Source organism: Ambystoma mexicanum, chromosome 5p (genome assembly GCF_040938575.1).
Source record: "Ambystoma mexicanum isolate Mex_15411 chromosome 5p, UKY_AmexF1_1, whole genome shotgun sequence".
NCBI classification, from domain to species: domain Eukaryota; kingdom Metazoa; phylum Chordata; class Amphibia; order Caudata; family Ambystomatidae; genus Ambystoma; species Ambystoma mexicanum.
The window spans coordinates 464,821,969-464,841,619 of record NC_090930.1 but is presented as its reverse complement, the minus strand read 5'-3'; positions in this window follow the sequence as shown (position 1 = coordinate 464,841,619).

Genomic DNA, 19,651 nt, shown 5'->3' with positions numbered 1-19,651 from the left:
AGCACGTGTATCAGGGTCACAGCACGTGTATCAGGGCCGCAGCACGTGTATCCAGGGTCGAAGCATATGTATCCAGGTCGCAGCACATGTATCCAGGGTCGCAGCACATGTATCCAGGGTTGCAGCACATGCATCCAGGGTCGCAGCACATGCATCTAGGGTCGCAGCACGTGTATCCAGGGCCGCCGCACGTGTATCCAGGGTCGCAGCACATGCATCAAGGGTCGAAGCACATGTATCCAGGGTCACAGCACATGTATCCTGGGTCGCAGCACATGCATCAAGGGTTGCAGCACGTGTATCCCGGGCCGCAGCACGTGTATCCAGGGTCGCAGCACATGCATCAAGGGTCGCAGCATGTGTATCAGGGCCGCAGCACGTGTATCCAGGGTCGAAGCATATCTATCCAGGTTGCAGCACATGTATCCAGGGTCGCAGCACATGTATCCAGGGTCGCCGCACATGCATCCAGGGTCGCAGCACATGCAGCAAGGGTCACAGCACGTGTATCCAGGGTCGCAGCACATGCATCAGGGGTCGCAGCACGTGTATCAGGGCCGCAGCACGTGTATCCAGGGTCAAAGCATATGTATCCAGGTTCGTAGCGCATGTATCAACGGTCGCAGCCATGCTGCGTAACAGCCAATTGAGTTGAAACAGATTTCAGTTTAGCTGTAACTGCTACTGGGTGGTAAAGTGGAGACATATGCTTTAACTTCACAAAGAACAGTTCTGGAATGGCGAAAATGGTTGCAAACAGTAGTGGAACTGTTAACAGTAAAAAATAAAAGTTGTGGCACTCCACGCCCGAGCGTTTCAGCTCACTTCGACCACTGACCTCTGCTGTATTTGATAATGTTTTGCCAGCAGTTACTGGGTCATGCATTCTTGAAATAAAATGACACAGCTATTTGCCAATGTTTGTTTTTCACGGGAGGTGGGGGCGGGTAAGCAAATATGATGCATACCAACAGGAACAATGCATGGCAAGCGCAGAGAGTAATATTTAAGACTGGGCCAACTTGCCCATTAGGCACAAGGCACCTGCCGACAGGCTGGCAAAGTTAGCGTGCACCCAGGGCCAAAGTGATAACAAGGTTCACGTTCCATGGCCTTCCTGTTGTGCAATAGTCCATTGAGTATCATTTCGAAAGCCTCAAACGCACCTTTCGCTTTTGTTTTGGAATTATTTGGGACATCGGCTTTCATCTCGACCAGCTTCCTCAAAGCAGGTCATTGCATGGACACCGAACAGGCCTCCAGAATGTTACCGATGCAGCCCAAGGGTGTCCCTGCAAGGCTCCACAGGGGGGGTCAAGTGTTAGGGAAAAGGGGAGGTGAAGAAGGGATGGCACGGGGTGCTTACCCCATAAAAAGTCAGCAACAATGCAGAGAAATGTCCCATGTAACACACAGTGGTAGAGGCATCTGAAATGGTTGTTTCTCTCTACAGCAGGCAGAACACCTCTTATTTTTGCTATGGTCATTCCGAGTGGGATGGTATGCACAGACGTGGCTCCCGTGCCTGCTGGGCCTAGAGACCCAAGCTACTCCTCTCTGATGAGGCCCAATGAGGAATAAACATGTTTAGGGATGCCTTTGGTCTCGTGCAGAAGGGATGCAACCAAGCATTTCAGGCTGAACTGCCCTTTTGGGGCGGGCCCAAGCCTGATTTACATATGGACTTTCCCCTTTTGTAGTGGCTCGGCAGCCAAAGAACGATGGTCTGGAGGGTTACCCAGAGCAATGCCAGAGGTTAAGATTAATTCTACGCCCTCCAGGCATCACCTCTTGTTTTGCTATCCATACAGTGATAGAGGCATCTGAGATGCTTGTTTCACACTTTAAAATTAAGTCTACCTGTCTACAGCAGGCAGAACTGTAACACCGGAAATACAGGTTGGGCCTCATGACAGCCTTGCAATGCTAAAACATGTGGTACTTGCATGGGGTCAGTCATTTTGAAACCTTGTATGTCTGTGAGACCCCCAGCGCCTTGATTGAATGGCCTATGGGAGAACCATCTACTGTTTGTGGAGAAATTGAATTAGACCAGTGGGGACATTGTGAGATGATTAAGAGAGCCAGTAATTCGAGGGCGCCAGGGCCGATCTCTCTATCTAACAGACTATTTAGGGGGGTCCCGTGACCTGGGCAACAATACTGATGATCCTTTGGTTAGATACCATATGTCAGAGGCATTTTCAATCCTCCTGGAGTACCTCTCACATTTGTTCCCATTTTAAAAAAAGGGATTGGAGTCTGACCCAAAAAACTACCACCAAATTATTATCTTAATTGCGGACAGTAAAGTCTTTGCATCTGTTCTTCTTCAACACCTGGAAGTTTGGGTGGTAGAGGCAGGTCGATTAAAGAAACCGCAGGTGGGTTTCGGAAATCTCCATGGTACAGACCTTAATTGGTTTGTCGTTAGGTGCTGCCAGGAGATGTCTTGGACCAAAAGATATGAGGTCATATTTGTGGCCGCGATTGACATATTGGTAACCTTGGATTCAGTTAGCCATAATCTTCTTTGGTGAAGCTTCAAAAATGGGGCATCCCAACCTGCGGGTTTCTTGAGACTTATCATCACACTCCACAAGAATTCAATTTTTTAAGTATGTCTCAATCATGAGGGATTGTTATTCAGTAAAATCTTCATCAAAAATGATTTGAGGCAGGAATGCATATTGGCCCTCTACCTTTTCAACCTATATGTTTCCGATGTTGGTGAATCTCATGAGCAGGCTTCTTTTGTCTCCCCTGAATTGGGATCTTGGACACCCATATGGCTGGCCTATCGAGATGATTTTATGTTAATACATTGCACTCTGGTAGGATTGCAACGGTTAATTGTATCCTTTTCAGAGTGCGCAAAACTTAACTTATTAAAAATCAATGCAACTGAAACTAAAATCATGGTGTTAACTGCAAGTAAGAAATACTACTAGTTCTGATGGAAACTTAATGGGGATTTCTTGGAAAGAGTTGAAAATCGGATCTATCAGGGTTTCCCTGCAATTAGAAAACCAAGTAAGCATTATATTGCAGAATACTTTTGGCATAAAGCTGAGACCCTCTCTGTGCAAATGAAACATATTACAAATAAATATTGTACATTTTCCGTGTTTCCTCTAGTAAAATTCTATGTAGTCAAGGCGGTACCAAAATGAACATATGGAATATAAACTCCACAATATTGGGTACTAGATATATTGTGTAAACTGGAAAGCATCCTTCGGAGAGAAGTTCTCAGTATACCAAATGCCTTCTATATAGATTCGTATTTAATTTGGCCTGAGTTCATTGAGAGTCCCACCATTCTAGAAATATCTAAAACTTTACAACACATTGTTATCCTTGTGCTCTAACTCCTTGTATGAAGATTTAGACACCTTGCTTTCATCAAGAACTGAAAAGGTGATGAATAACTTCAGTGATCATTGTAATAAACTGTTATTAGATATTGAGCTGACTCCAGTTGACGTGAGGGGTCACCTGGGAAAGGTAAAACGGTGCTTTATCAAAAGGATTGGTGCTCTACGGTGGAAGAAAATCATGGTTTTGAGCCTTTGGATCACCTTAGACAAAAGCGTAAATGGCAGGATACTCTGATGCCGTATTTGAAGATCTTTCCGAACCCAAAGGCATGGTCTAATTTCATGTGAATTTCATGTGAATCTGATGTAATTTACTCCTTACCAGGGAGATCCTTTTGAAGCGCAAGCAAATAGACTCACAGGAAGCATATTGCCAATGTTGTAAAAAAATGTGAAGAACTAGAAACTTTAAAGCACCTGTTTAACTTTTGCGCCCAATTGCAGTCCGATCGAGCTCTGTATTTCAGTATCTATGCACTTAATGTTGACTTAATCAAGAATTATAGTTTCAGGGTTAGCTGTCTGAATGGCTACCCCATCTCTGTGGCTCTTGCAATCCATTGGTTTTTTAAACCATCTGTCGTTGGAGAGTGTGGATGGATGAACTTATCAAGTTTTTTTAACTCTCCATGTTCTTATACTTCAAAAAATAAATTATTTAATAATTTACGATAATCATTGTTGTAGATGAATGGTACCCCCTCCTATATGGCTATTGTTGTTTTGGGCTTGCTTTTATTTTAACTGCCTGAACTCAGAGGTTAAGGCTGGATGTCGTTATTATGGCTTTGGATTATCATTCATTTTTAGTTTTGTATCATCATGACTTGGTTTTATGAAATAAATTGTAATTCGCTTTCACTTTTTTCCTTTTAACATGATAAATTGTGTTTTTTGTATTTTGTATTGTTAAGGTTGAAATAGTTATTTTAACCAACATATAATGAAATAAATAAATAAATAAATACTAACGCAAGCAATCGACTACAAAGCCGGGACTGCCTAATGTGATCCTAGCAGCATGGATTCAATTGTCAAATCTGATTTTTTATTTTTTGAATTTATAATGCATGCATGGTTAATAATTATCCGTATACACTCATTACAATTAGATAGTCTGCCTATTCATTTACTTAGTACAAATCCATAAAATATCCACTCCATGAGTTATTTATCTACAGTATACAAATTCTCAGACAAATTCTATATAATATCCTCCCAAAAAATTACAATATATTACACGGTCCACAGTAGCGGCCGTGTAGTTATGGTTACGTTGCTAAACTCACAGGAAGAGCACTTTTTTTCAGCGGCCTATAACTTTGCTCCCCTTGGACGAATCCTCAGCAAACTTTGCTAAAAAGGATATGGTCGGCTCTGAATTATTTCGCCAAGTTGGCGAGTTTTCGTGTGGGGGGGGCAAAGTTATAGGGAGGTCCCCAAATATATTTTTTTTCCATAGACTGAAGGGGGGAAAAATTGCGCATGGCTACAGGCCGAACGGCTGGACATATTTTCACCAAATTTGCGGGCAGGAGTGGGGGCTTGGGTCAGAATGCGTGCTTTTGTGTGTTTGATGGAAATCCGACCAGACCAATACTTTTGTTGCAAAGAACTGAAATGCACATCCCAAAAAATGTGTGATATCTGGGTCTGCTCCGCTGACCCATTTCCCTGTTTGCTCCGCGGACAGAAGTGTCATTGGCTTGCGGTACGGCGTGCTGTCAGAGAAGTTTGGACGTGACCGCTTGTTGGCTGGAGGGAAGCGTGGTGTGACTCAACATTTTTTGGGAAAGCCGCCATGGTGTATTGGAGGACAGTGCAACAGCGGAAAGGTCTGGAAAATGTACTGTACGGAATGTGTTGGCGGCAATAATTGAGGGAATGGGTGGGGGAGTGAGAAGTTGTTGAAATGACATATGTATGTGAGTACTTTGTGTGGTGATTGGAGGCAGCTGTCGTAACGGCCCCATAGCTTCTGCTGCGACGTGTTTACGGCAATCTCTTTTCGTAGTGAGTGGTGGCAGGTCAATTGCAGCAGGGGAGTGAATTGCACATGACATATGTTGGGTGGGAGCGCGGCTGGCTGTGCGCTGCAAATGGAATGTGGTAGTTGGGCACATGGTGGCATGCAAGGGTGAATGAAGGTGCAGTGGGTCTGTGGAAGGATTAGACTATTGGGTGCATGGCCGAAGGCCGTAGGCCATAGGGTGTAGAGAATGCACTCAAGAGCATAGGGCTGCAACATACCCACCACAGGAATACATGTTTGACTCTGCATTCAGTAGAGGGTGGTGCTTGCACAGTCTGGTGTGTGCAGATTGGTTGCAGTAGGGCGAGTGTTGCAAACAGAATGTGGGTAGGTTGGCAGTGATACAGTACTTTGTGGAAGTGAGTACGCCGATAGCATGTGAATGAAAGTGCACGGGGTGCAGGAGAGAGTGTTTTGTTTGTACATTATGTTAACTGTTGCAATTGCGGTGCACAAGTTGGGTAGGAGTGCTGGTAGCAGTGGTGTATATATGGTTGGTCGTAGTTGGTGACATGGTGTCATGCATGGTGGCATTACGTTGCTGTGGGTGTGTTCAAGGCCGTTGCTTTGTGCAGATTTGTTGAAGTAGGCCCAATGTTGTGAAAATGTTGTGGTTAGTGACACAATACTTTATGAATGGCTGTGGGTAGGGGTGGTGGAGGCTGTGGTTTGTTTGTGGATTCTGCTATGTGTGACATGTTTTTGTGAATGGGCGTTTTATGGTGTGGGGGAGTTGAGTAGAAGTACTGCTACGTATGTTACGTTTGTGCATAATGTTAGGTGCCCACATGGTCGCTTGCTTGGGTGTATAGTGTTGTGGTGGGTGTGGAAAGGGCTGCAATGTTGTGTGCATGGCCAAAAGTGTGCTGGGTGCATTTTAGGATATTTGTGGATGCTGCAAACGTGCATTCTTTATCAGATATTTATGGTGGCGGGGCTTTGCAATCAAACCGAACGTGTACTGAGAGTGTTTAACAGTAAACATGGAGTGGTGTATAGAAATTACAGTATACAATGCAGAGGTTTTATGTTTGATTGCTTCATGCGTGTTTGAAGATTTGACAGGACCCAGTGGGGGAGTGCTGCAAAAAGTGACTGTGCAAAGGGAAGAAGTATTGTCTGAGCTTTACTGGGCAGTGGCCCTCACTGTAAATGGGAAAGCGCACATGCATATCCTGCCATTATGAGCAGGGTGGAAAGGGAAATGGAATTGTAGGAACTAGGCAATTAGGAGTTTAGGGCGTGGCTCACAGGAAGGGGCAGTACCATTTCGTCCCTATACTGTGTCGTGAGGGTGGTTGATAAGGAGAGATGTAAAGTGCTTATCGTCGGTGATACCTTTGTGCACCATCTGCACAGGTGTTGTGTGCAAAGAGGCGTTGATAGTAATTTCGGGTTGTAATGAGTGGACAATATCTGGGCCTGTCAGGGTGACTGCATTTTCAGCGGGATGGTTCGACTTTCAGATATGTGGCGTCCGTCACGAATGTTGACTTTGTTGTGGTGCACTATCGAAGTTTACATTTGGGTTACATGTCATGTGGATGATTAATCCATCACCTGAAGAGGTTGCTGACCGCAGTCATGCGTATTTTTCCTACTGCCAATGTCATTTTCTCATGCATAACACCAAGAGGAGAATGGGTTCATGACAGTGTAATTTGTCCCCAGCCAGAGTTCGGAAGGTGTGTTATAAACAGAATTATGCGTGAATTTATGCAGACTGCTGGCATATTCTCCACCCACTATTGCATGATGAGGTTGCAAAATATGCAGTGGTTCCATAGAAATTACATTTATTTGAGTGCCATTGGCAATGTAATTTTCTTTTACACTGTGCAAGAAGCATTGACCAGAATGTGGTAAAAATGTGAGGAGAGGCAAACAGAAACACATATAAAGAGAAAATATGAAAACACATATAAAGAGAAAATACAAAAAGAGTTGCTTGCACGCACGTCAAGAAAAAAAAAAACCTTTACACATTAACGATGGAGGACTGAATCCCCCTACCGAATTTGATATTGTTTACCCCACCTGCTCATTATCACGAAAAGGTAGTGGATTACGCTGGACTTTCAGGATGGCAGCTTTGATGCGCTTGGTGGATGCATGTGTGCCTATTTACACATAACCCAATAAAGTAGAGCTGCAGAGAAGGTATCATACATATTATCCCCACCAAAAATATTGCCGCATATTTGGTCATCTGAAACGGCTATAGGCAATATTTTTGGGGGCGATAATTTTGGGGGGTTTTGGGAGCAGGGGATGCGGGGGTCTCCCCCGCTCCTTTAAAAATAATGTTGGGGTTGCGGGGGTGTCCCCCGCAGGTTCCATGCCTTAATATCACTGCAAAAATATGGCAATTTGTATTTTTGTATGGCGATATTTTTGCAGGGATATTAGCACATGGAACCGCAGAGAAGATAGTGCAAAGGGAAGAAGGACTGCTCCAGCTTTACAGGGGTGCAGCTCTTGTGCTACTTTGGGAGGCGCACATGCCAAAATCTGCCCTTTACACCACCTTGCCAAATTGCCATGGCAGTGTGGGGATTAGCCAATCAGGTAGTGTGGGCGTGGTTAACAGGAAGGGGAGGGGAAACTGTTGTACATTATACTCTGCGTACTGAGGGTGGCTGACATGGCGAAACACATTGTGTTGACTGTAGGTGATTCCTTTGTCATAGATCTGCACAACTATGCCCTGCAAAGACACTTTGACAGCAATTTTGGTTTGGAAGGAGTGGACGCATTGTGGAACGCTGTCTATGAGTGAGATTTCGCCGATATGCATGCACTTTGCAAAGACCTCGCCACTTTTCCAGCAGTAGATGTTATCGTCATTCATTACGGCGGCATGCATATGGGTTACCTGGCTTGCTCAGATTTGTTCCGTATACTGAGGAGATTGCTGGATGTCGCTTTTTCCCACCGCCAACGTGCTTTTCTCATCCATAATTCCACGAAGAGTATGGCTCAAGAGTATGGCTCATGGATGTTGTTCCGAGCCAGATGCAGGAAGGTGTCTCATCAACATGTACACTTTTTTGTCCACTTGTGGAATGTTCTTCTTAAACAATGACCTCATTAGGAAGAGGGACTCCTGCTTTACTCGGGCCCGCCTAGATGTACTTGGGGACCCGCACGTGCCACATTTGGCACTTCTCATCATGCTGGCCTATGGAAATGGGACTTTAGCGATTGTCCTATTGGGTGGCGCTCAGGGTGTGCGTCACAGGAAAGCACGCCAATAGGAAGAAGGACTCCTCTTGCTTTACTGGGGCGTGAGCCTCGCAGTACTTGGAGAAAGGCACATGCCACATTTTGCGCTTCTCAGCATGCTGGGCAATGGAAATGGGACTATGGCCTTTGGCCAATCAAGTACTCCAATGATTCCTGTCGCAAACCAGAGGTCAGAAGGGGTCTCATCAATGGAAGCATTTGTGACTTCTTGAGTGCTGCTGGGATGTTCTCCTTTGAGAATGAGAACATTGGTTCGCGATACATACACCTTTTCAAGGCAAATGGCATGTCTTTGTCACACAATGGCAATGAAATGTTGTTTCACAATCTACACACTGCAATGAAGACCCGATTGTAAGAATGTCAGCTGATGTTGAAAACACACATTTAAGTATGAAAACCCCCCAAAAAAAGTGTTTCTACGGAAGCACCTTTAAAAAAAATAAAAAACCAAAGGTTCTTTTAAGAACCAGAACAACTAACAGCGTCCACTCTCCTGGTTGAAAGTTATTCCCCCACTCCCACGCACGCCCAGCATGAAAAGTCTGCGAATATTGCGATAGTTGCAGGGTGGCACGTGTTACATAGACCCCTTTTGCCGATGACAGCCATAGAAATGGGCCTGCAGAGGCTACGGGATTGGGCAATAAAGTTTGTGGGTGAGGTGTGTACGGGCAGACTGTGCTACACAGTGTATTTGTCAACAGAAATGCAGAGGGTGCGGTTATGGCTGTGTGTTTCACGAGGCACAGCGTGCGGGTTTTAGGGGATTCCGACATACATTGACTGAAAGTGAATGGAAAACACTGTGCAGTGGCTACTCATTTTGCAAGCTATCATGTGCTTGTGTAGTGCTATGGAGTAGCTACTATGAAGTGCCTGATTTTGTTTTTTCTGTGTGACACTTTGGTGATATGCAATCATGCCAATATTATTGTTGTTCATTGTGCAGGGATAATTGCACAGCATGTTACACGAGTTTCAGTGCCATTTGCGATGAAGGAGGCACTTGCGCAGTTCATACGTTTATTTCTGATCTCTTGCATAAGTTTCTATCGCATTATGCAGCCACCGATGTGGCAGCGTCATTTTCTATTTGGTCCGTGAATGCAGACAGCACGGTACATAGCAAAGAAGTGTATTTCTGCCTTTGTCCGACGTGTGCCAATGGCATACTTCACCCATGGGAATATGACGTTTCACAGCACAAATACTTTTCCCCAGCTATAATGTTCATCTTACTATGCCAGCCATCCCGATTTTTGCAAACCCCATCTAAATTGGCTTGGTGGCCTTCTTAAAAGTAGTCATTTTTTTTGTAGTTAGTGTTTTGCTGTGACTCTCCTGAAAATGCGCTGCAACACATTAAAAAATCTCTTTCTACAGCGACCCCCTTTCTAACCTATTGAACTACAGTGTTTACCACACTGCCACACCTCCCGCCCTGCATGCGTGCATTGGCAATTCCGTTGTTGATCTGTGGAAGATGCTTTCTTTATTTTCCTTTTTTCCTTTCCCAGTTCGTTTTCATTTATTATGGTGTTCTCACACACGCCAAAGAAGGAATGGCAGGAAAGGTCCGGAACAGAAGGGGCAGCACCTGCCTGGATACTATAGGGGACGTGCCGGAAGACGGAATTACTGGGTGGCGCTCACCTACATAGGCCCCAGTCATTGTAATACTCCTGTAAGGACCGTTCCCACGCACTCCCAAGTACCTTTTCTCTGTACAGTAGCGCGTTGCAGTACATGCACAATACAATGCCCTTTGTCGGCTAAGGGTTTGTAGCGCGGCATATGGTTTGCAAAGGTTGTTTTAGAGCTCTGCTGCCCTACAGTAGTGCTCCTCTTGTTGCCCGTAGCAGATGTGGGAAATGCTGTGCATGAAAGTACCCCACGTAATTATTGGAAGGGCGGTAACCTACCCACTGTACACTTGTGCTTTCATTTCAATTGTCGTCACATGCAGTACAAACACTTTATGCTACGCCATTAGTGTTAGTGTTAGGGGTAGCATTCATGGATATACATACATTGTGGAATACAAGAATGTTTACAACAATGCAATACACAGCTTCATTACGTGCAGCAGGAAGCCATTTATTCCGTGCGACCCATACAGCTACAGCACTTTTCTAACCACCACTAAGGTTGTTTGCGCTCTGCATATTCTGCTGTTTCCTTACTTGCCTTTAGATGCACTAGTATGTGTGTCAGGAAGGTGCACCAGCTTTGCCATTTTGCAGACTTAGTACAAACTGTCCCACCAAGTGACCTCTTGATACTTTCCGTCACACTGCTGAGTACAGACACAATGTATCTGTTTCACGGGTCATGACAAGGCAAGCAGCAGATAAATCAAAGTAATGCAACATTTAACACTCCCATGTGACACTGCAGGTTGCTGTTCCTTGTTTACCAGTGGCCGTTATACAGTTAGGAGTACTTTCGCCACACATTGGTAGGTTTGCAGAGCCATCCACAAAGTCAGCAGCAGTACTTTAAATCTGGTAGCCTACTGCATGAATCCGTAGGGCTGGCGACAGGGGAGGTGTTACCAGCATACAGTGGATGACTTATGCATAGATCTAGGTGTGCAACGGAAACACGTGAGCTTCCACAACTACTTAAAAGTTCATTCGAAGATGCAGACATGTGGCCACTAATGGAGTCCTACGGATACTTGCAGTGTGATTGCACATACGCCAACCAGGTGTAGTGTTCCTAGGAAACGACCATATTACTCAACTGTAGTCTTCTCGGCCAGTAGTGTGCGGCACAGATTTATCATGCACTGTTAAAACAAAAAGAGAGCCTACAACCACACTTAACAACATTTACTATATACATCTGTAATTGGTACGATACACCAACACTATTCGGAAAAGTAAGGGGTCGCGCAAATGGATAAATACATCAGACAATTTGCCCTTTCCACACGTTTATCATGAGGGCAGCCAAGGAATCAGTAACAAACCGTTGTTGACACAACATTATGGTTATGTTGCCGTACCAAATACCTATCCTCTTTACAGAAAACGCTATGCTAAAGCAACGTTCTGCTTACAGTGCCCTACTAAAAACCTATGAAATTCACTAACAAAAACATTGTTAAAGGGACGTTATGGTTAAGTTGCACTAGCAAAAACCTATGAAATTCAATGGAAAAATGCTGTTACAGGGACGTTATGGTTACAGGTAAAACCGAGAAAAAAAATGAAATTCGACAGTTATGGTATGCTAAGCAACCATAACACGTGCCACCAGTGTGCACTGCAAGGACTAACACCCATGACATCAAAGATGCCATCAGAAATTTCATTCATCAGATCTATCTCTTCTCCCCCCTCTTTTCTTTCTATTTCTACCTCAGCTCACCATCTGGGTGTAATATTCGATACTTTTCTTCCCTTCACTACTCATATTGCTATTAGTTCTAAATCCTGTCACTTTCAGATCTTTAATATCCATAAGGCTTGCACTTTCTTACTTTTGAATCCACTAAGATCCTTGTTAATTCTTCGTTTTATTCTCACCTTTGTTAATGCTCTTCCTTACTACCTGGTCTTCCTGCGTCTCATCTTGCACCCCTTCACTCTGTCTATCATGCTTCTACTCGTGTGTTGCTGGCTCTCTCTCCTGGCGATTCCATTTCCTTTGCTTTTCAGCACCTCCATTGGCTGTCCTTTGAAGCTCATCTTTTCTTTAATTTTCTTTGCATGATCTTTAAATCTATCTGTGAAAAAATGAATAGAATATGCACTAAAATCATTTAGTGAAGTTGAGATAAGTCAGGACAATATAAAACACACTAACATGAACCCCATATAATTTGATCTAAATAATAGAACTTACTATAAAGTACAATTCTAGGGGGCGTGGCTTGGAGCTGCCGCAAGTGGCATGTCTACCTAGAAGCTCCTGGAGAGCTCCGATACCGAGCAAAGTGATGCCGGCTCCTCAGGCCGTTTATCCTAACAAGCCGAGAAGATGCCATGAGTAATGAAAGGGGCATACTTTGCCGGTAAAACGCTGCAGAAAAGCACCATAATTGCAAAGAAAACTGTATTTGAATTTCCAAAGCCTGGCACGGGAAGTACAAAGAAAATGGTGGCTGTCACCCTCCGGAGCTTCCAACTATCCCCGCGGAGGAGGAGCCTCCGCATAAGAGCAGCCGCTGCAGCCTAACGTGAACCTACCAACCTACAACCACAACAATGTGTGAATGAATTCAGGACAGCACTACCTGGCCTCTCCGGTCATAGCAAATCACCAGGGCTAGACTGTGATCCCCTCCCCGGCATCTACCCTTGTCGCCGCACCACGACCTGCGCCTGCTGGCAGTGGTGGTCCTCCAACTGCCAGCGTGGTCGTTCGGCGCTGCCTGCCCCCGGCGGTCGACTGCTCTCTGGCGGTCTTACCGCGCGGGCTGGGGATGTGAAGCCCTGCCCAGCACAGACACCAACGCCGCAGCTCCTGTGAGGGTGCCGGTGACTTATGTCCACACCCATTGGCACCCTTCATCCTCCCCTCGGATCGTGAACCCCCCCACAGCAAACAGAGCCAGGGTCCCACTGCTGCTATAATGCGGCATTCGTGAACTGCCAGCAGCCCACAGGCGGACCCAGGGAGGAACAAAGTGAAGCACCGGACTCAGCTGCTGGATGGGGACGCAGATGCTGCATGCAGCCTGGAGCCTCCTGCGGGAATTCACAGTGGTAGCCTGTGATCCTGATCTGAGGAGGTGAGGAGTCCTAAGGTGGCAGAAGGTAATCATACAGCACCCTAATCCTCCCATTACAACGAATCATACTGTGGAGACAGCAACCATTTGAGTGGGTTGGGAGTTGGAGGGAGAACCCATGCTAAACTCCCCCCATAATACCGGACGGAGGGAGAGCCGGAAAAAAAAGAGAAGAAATTCAAAACTTTGAGGGAGCACGTGGACCCCCTCATCCTAAGTGCCCACACAAATCACTGCTTTCTTGTCCTGAGTCGGAGGACCGGGGGTAACCTTCAGACAGCAGCACCTTAGCCGCCCAGGCCCCACGTAGCAGCCTTTCATAAACTGATAAATTGAGCTCAGACACAACAATGGCTCACTGAAGCAGCAGCCCCTTCTCAGGCACAAAGGAAGTTCCTCCAGCCAGCAGTTGTGGCAAAGGCATATGCCCTCCGACCTATTGAAGGGAACACAGATCACACTAAGGACCATCAATCCTCTGCCACAGTCCATCCCCTGAACAGACGTCTCAGCGAGGGGCCAGGGGGCCTGCAAAGCCAGGTCATCTCACGAACATCAACTCTTTGACTCCTCTTAGCCCTGTTGAGGACCCGGCGGGAGGCAAACCCTCAGTGGTGCGATCAGACAGGCCACTTCCAACTCCCTCTTAGCAGTAAACATCGGATCACAATGGCAAAGAGCAGAAAAGCAACCAGACAGGCAGACATTGCAGTGCTAATGAGTGGCGCTATCCCGGAAAAGTCGAAGAAGGGCGACCCCCAGCGGAGCCAATCCCAGGTTCCAGCCCTGACCCCACTGCTCTAGATCCAGCGCAATCAGCCAAAAAATCAGATCTAAAAGACCTGCTTGCTGCCCTAACGAAGGAGATCCAGAATGGAACTGAAGAAGTTACGAAGAAGATTAACTCCCTCGACAAGAGAGTGGTAGAGGTAAAGAATAGGACAGCGGAAATTGAAAATGAGTTGTGTGACCAAAAATGTGAATGGGAAAAAGGGCAGGACAGGATGGCGGTCCTGGAGGCAAGATGTGAACTGCTGGAGGCAAAACAGGAGGACACTGAAAACAGGTGGAGGCGCAATAACATCCGCCTCTGGGGAATTCCAACTTCTGTCTCGGACTCAAACCTGGAGAGCTATGTACCAGACCTGTTTAGGTTCATAATAACACTCCCGGACAGCGCCCCGCTGGAGCTGGATCGGGCGCACAGAACGGTCCCGAGACAATCAGCCACATCTCTGCCAGATGTCCTCGACAGGGTGCACTTTTACAAAGTAAATGAAGAGATCAGGAGAGAGGCTAGGTTAATGCACCAAATCACGTTCAGAGAATCCACAATCCTACTTTTCCAAGACCTGGCACATTACCTCCTCCAAAAACGAAAAACCCTCAAGGTACGGAATGGCTACGCGAAAGAAAGATTCCGTACCGCTAGGGCTTCCCAAATTCTGTAAAATTCGCTTGGGAGGGAGCCCAACATCAAATCCACTCCCTGAGAGAAGCTGAAAAGTGTGTGGGCATTGGAGGGGGAAGTGGAGAGTCCGACACAGAGGGCGCCACCCAGGACCTCTCCAAGAAGCAGGCAAAGTCAACATGGACAAGAGTCAGCAGGCTGCGCAGGATCCGCGGTCCTCCCCAGAAACCAACTAAACCAGACTGATCTGCCTAGACTAGGTTTGAGCAACCAAGGTCAGTGATCTTCCTTGGGAGCCCTTAACCCAACATCTGCATAAGTGGTTGGAAATTCATGTCAGCAGTGGCGGGCAAGGAATGCCAGGGAACAGGGAGTGATGGCGAAAAAGGCCCCTGTTAAGAGTACGCGTTGTTTATGTCCTGTAGTTTCACGTTGGGCCCAGTTGGCCATACTAGATCGGTGCCAGACCACCACCAGTTACCCTGTTAAACAGGATGAATTCTTTCCTACTGGTTCTTGTGATGGGGGGGGGTTGTGAGGGGATAGCTAGAAACACTATGATGGCTAGAAGCTCTGTCTCACTCTTACAAGTAGCTAATGGAAGCAACACACTGACATCCACAAGCATCTCAGGAACACATAGACAGAGCAATGACATTCTGACAATATATAAGGAGCCCAGCGGGGGAACTCCCAAAGCCATTCCTATCATAGATCCTCATGGGGCCGGATGATGAGAGCGAACTCAAAATCATCACATAGAACGTCCAGGGCCTTAACTCCCCGGGGAAATGTAGGTCTGTGGAGCATATCCTTGGTCTGTTGGCGGGGGATATAGTGATCCTCTAGGAGACTCACCTGTTGCAAGCCGATGAAAAGCGTATTAGATTCAAAATGTACAAAAAGGCATTCTTCCCTGCATCGGGGGGGGGAGAGTAGCCGTCCTACTGAGTAAACAGGTCCCCCTACCAAGAATCACAGTGAGAAGTGACCCCGGAGGTAGATATCTTCTGGTGAAGGGGCTGTTCATCGAACAACCCATCACTATTTTAGCTGTGTACTGCCCTAACACTGCCCAGGACAAGTTCATATCAGACCTGGTCCCGGTTGTCCTTGCATTTCCAGAGGGATTTCTCATCGTAGGCGGAGATTTCAATCTGGTCCCTGATCCTTTAATGGACAAAACTCTCCCCCAACCAGAACAGACTACTCCCACGCCTTATCTCTAGCTAGGTTCCTCAGGGAAACAGAGAAGGTAGACGCATGGAGACTGTCCAATGGGGGAACAAGGGATTACAGCCACTACTCCTATGCGCACATGGGCTTTTTCGAGAATAGACCTCTTACTAGTCACAAGAGCTCTATTCTCATGCTTGGACAAGGTAGAGATACACACCCAAATGATTTCAGATCATGCCCCAGTGTCCGCAGTCCTTAGTATAAGTGGTTCTACACACCCCCCACAAAGATATTGGAAATTATGTGACTCCATTCTCTTACACGAGAGTATTAAAAGGTAAACCGGGGAGACACTTACCAACTACTTCGCCAAAAAAAACATGAAACCTGACATGGCCATAGATGTTATCTGGGATGCCATGAAAGCAGTAGTGAGAGGTACACTCATAGGCCCGAGGGCGGAACAACGACGAGTTTCGCAAACCGCATGCAACTAAACTAGAGGAAAAGGTAGTGTCCCTGGAAAAATAGCTGAAATCCCATATGACAAGGAAAACAGAGAGGGCTTTGAAAAAAGCCAAAATTGCACTGGAGATGCACTGGGCAGACTGCTCAGCTAAATCACAGGCCTACACAAAGCAATTCTAATATAGTAAGGGTAATAAAGCAAACAGGGATCTCGCATATAAGTTGAAAAAAGTCCACAGTAGAAATAACATTTTGCGACTCATAGGAGCAGACGGCAAAGCCTGATACAGGGAGGCGGATAAAATCAAGGAGTTGGTGAACCACCATAAAGCAGTAATGTCTGGGCCACCCACCTCCCTTGAGAATCGGCCCAATTATTTTCACCCAAACAACCTCCGAAACGAAACCCAGCTGTCAGCCTTGGAAGCCCCCATTACACGGGAAGAAATAGTAGAAGCTATTAAGTCCTTAAAATACACATTGCCGGGCCCTGAATGGCTAACCGCAAAATTCAACAAAACCTATGCACATATCCTAGCCTCGCAACTAGAGACCCTGTTGAACTCCTTCTTGGCTACAGGCTCAGTTACTAAGTCAATGGCAGAATCGCTAACGATTTTGGTCCACAAGCCAGGGAAAGACCCAGAAATGGCCATCTTGTACAGGCTAAACCCTAATGAACAATGATTACCGGCAAGGCTACCGCCAAACTTGGAATGAGGCCCATTGACAATCTTGGAAAGTGAATGAATATAATTTGGGGAGTAGACCATAAATACATGTGCAAAAAGTTACAAAAAGTTTATTAAGAATTGATTGAAAGACCAAGAGGCTTACCAAGCTTTTCCTTTTATCCTTAAGTTGATCTTTATTTTTAATTTTCTAAATAAAATTACAGCCATAAGAAACAATGTTATCATAACCTTCTGTTGATCCATATCATTAATGTGGTGAAACACATGTAGAGTCATTGAGGCATTTATGAGAAATTTGTGATTTGATGAGGCATTTATGAGACATCTATGATCTGATGTAAACTATGGGAAGCACTTATGAGACATTTAAGTTTTGATGAGCACTATGATCCAACACAAAAGAGGCATTTAATATTTGATGCATTTATGAATGATTAGTACGCAGTGAGGGGGTGTGGCTGCCTCCCAGCCAATGGGGAGGGTCAGAACGTGGGCGTTACCAGACGGAAATCCCACTGACCTGAGCCTCCTCAGGGCTGGCGGCCGCCATCTCCACTCGCAGGGGAATCAGGTAAGTCTTATCCTACTCCCTCCACTCATCCACAGAATTCCCTCCCCGCCCTTCTAGCCCCACTTACCTTCTTTTGTGTCCATTCCATGAGCGGACGCTGGGAACACTTCTGTCCCCAGCCCATCCGCTCCCGATCTGCGATAGGCCGTCATGGAAAGGAAGAAGTGACTACATGCTCTATTTAAGCAATAATCCCTCTTCTCTGGGCTTATTGCTTAAATAGAACACACACCTAGGATGAGTGTCTAAGAACCTATGCATGGAAACTTTATTCCATAAAATAGAAAACAATCTACTAAAACATTATGGATCTTTTTTTCATTTAAAAAAATTAGGAGAACAGTTGTATTAATTAACTGCCAGGCGCAGCAACAAACGCATTCATTTTCAGAATATTACAAATACAAATAGATACAAGTGTTTCGCTGTTTCTCTATTTTCTGTTTTTCCACACATTCTGTAGTAACAAAGGTTATGTGATAACTTGAAAGAAGGGCCTACTACCACAAAGGTGGCCACAATATTAAACCTATATTTTAAATACAAACGTTTAAAATCCTAGCTTGGGAAGCATTTAATGTGTCTGTGTAGTGTGCCAGATCTGGGTATATAATTATAATATTCTTTTAAATTATCTTTGTCTGTATTTGTATTACATTGTTGTGCCAATACCGTATTTTGCCTTTGTTTTTCATTTTTTTCACGTTGCTATAGAATGAAATCTCATTTTTGAACCCAAAACTTATTTCTTAAAAGCACATTTCATTATTTAAGACAAAGTTAGAAAATTCAGAGTTTCTGCCTGTGTGCATGTCCTTTTTTTAACAAAAAAAAACAGGCTGATATTTCCTTGATGAGTATTTAAATGATTCTAATAGTTGACTCCTCTTCTTACTTTAATCATGGCACTTAGTGCCACCAATCCCAGCTCGATTCATATTCATGCTTGTGGGCAATTGTTTGGGATTCTTAAAAACATATGCCAAAAGGTTCAATTGATCCTTACAAATTATTTTTCCATGTTGTAGGTGAATATTTCCAAGCCATATGTGATCGCAGGAACATATGTTTGTAAACATAGCATTCTAATGGGAATTAATATATAGCCTCCCATTTTCATGTTTACGCGTTTTTTTTGCTCTTTTTTAATTATTTTTTTATATTAAGCACATCACAAACTTCCATTCGCAAGTATTTGCGCATTAAGCCTGATAGTAGCTAGTTTAGGAGTCCTTCTGTTTCTGATAAGGCAAAGATTGATCTCCGATGAGAAATACACATGATCACTGTGTGTGTGTGCTTTCTCATCTTTAACAAATAAAACATTTTCAAAACTGCTTGGGTTACAAAATAGTAATCCAGGGTTGAACGTGTGTGTGTTTTTTTTAAAGTGTGTAAATTGACTTGACCATTCCCCAGTTACAAACATTGCAGTTCATGGGAGACCCTGTTGGTTTGGTCTTTTATGTAGCATGACCGGTGGTGGTATTAGATGAAAAGAGTTGTTAGCTGAGTCTAAAGTATCGTAGTTGCCATTACCTCTCACATTTAGATCACCCCTGTATATAATCATGGTCCCTCTTTCATGTTGTTCATGAAAGTCGTTTCATAGCTGCTGGATTGAATTTAACTGTGCCATTCGCACATTTCTTTCCTGTTCATTTGAGGGGGCATATATATTTATATATTTATATTAATCGAAGCAAAACAAGCATATTGTTTTGCTTTGATTCATCCAAATAATTAAAGGCTCCTGCTACCCAATTTATACCTTCCACTTTACTATAAAATTCAGAAAGTTGAAAATTGTTCTTGATTGCAAGAATGGGTCTCACCCTGAACCGATCTAGTGTTCCCTTTGTAGCAAACCTTTGATGTACTGCGTACACATCTAATAGGAAAGTTGAGTTCATGCTTCTTGTATC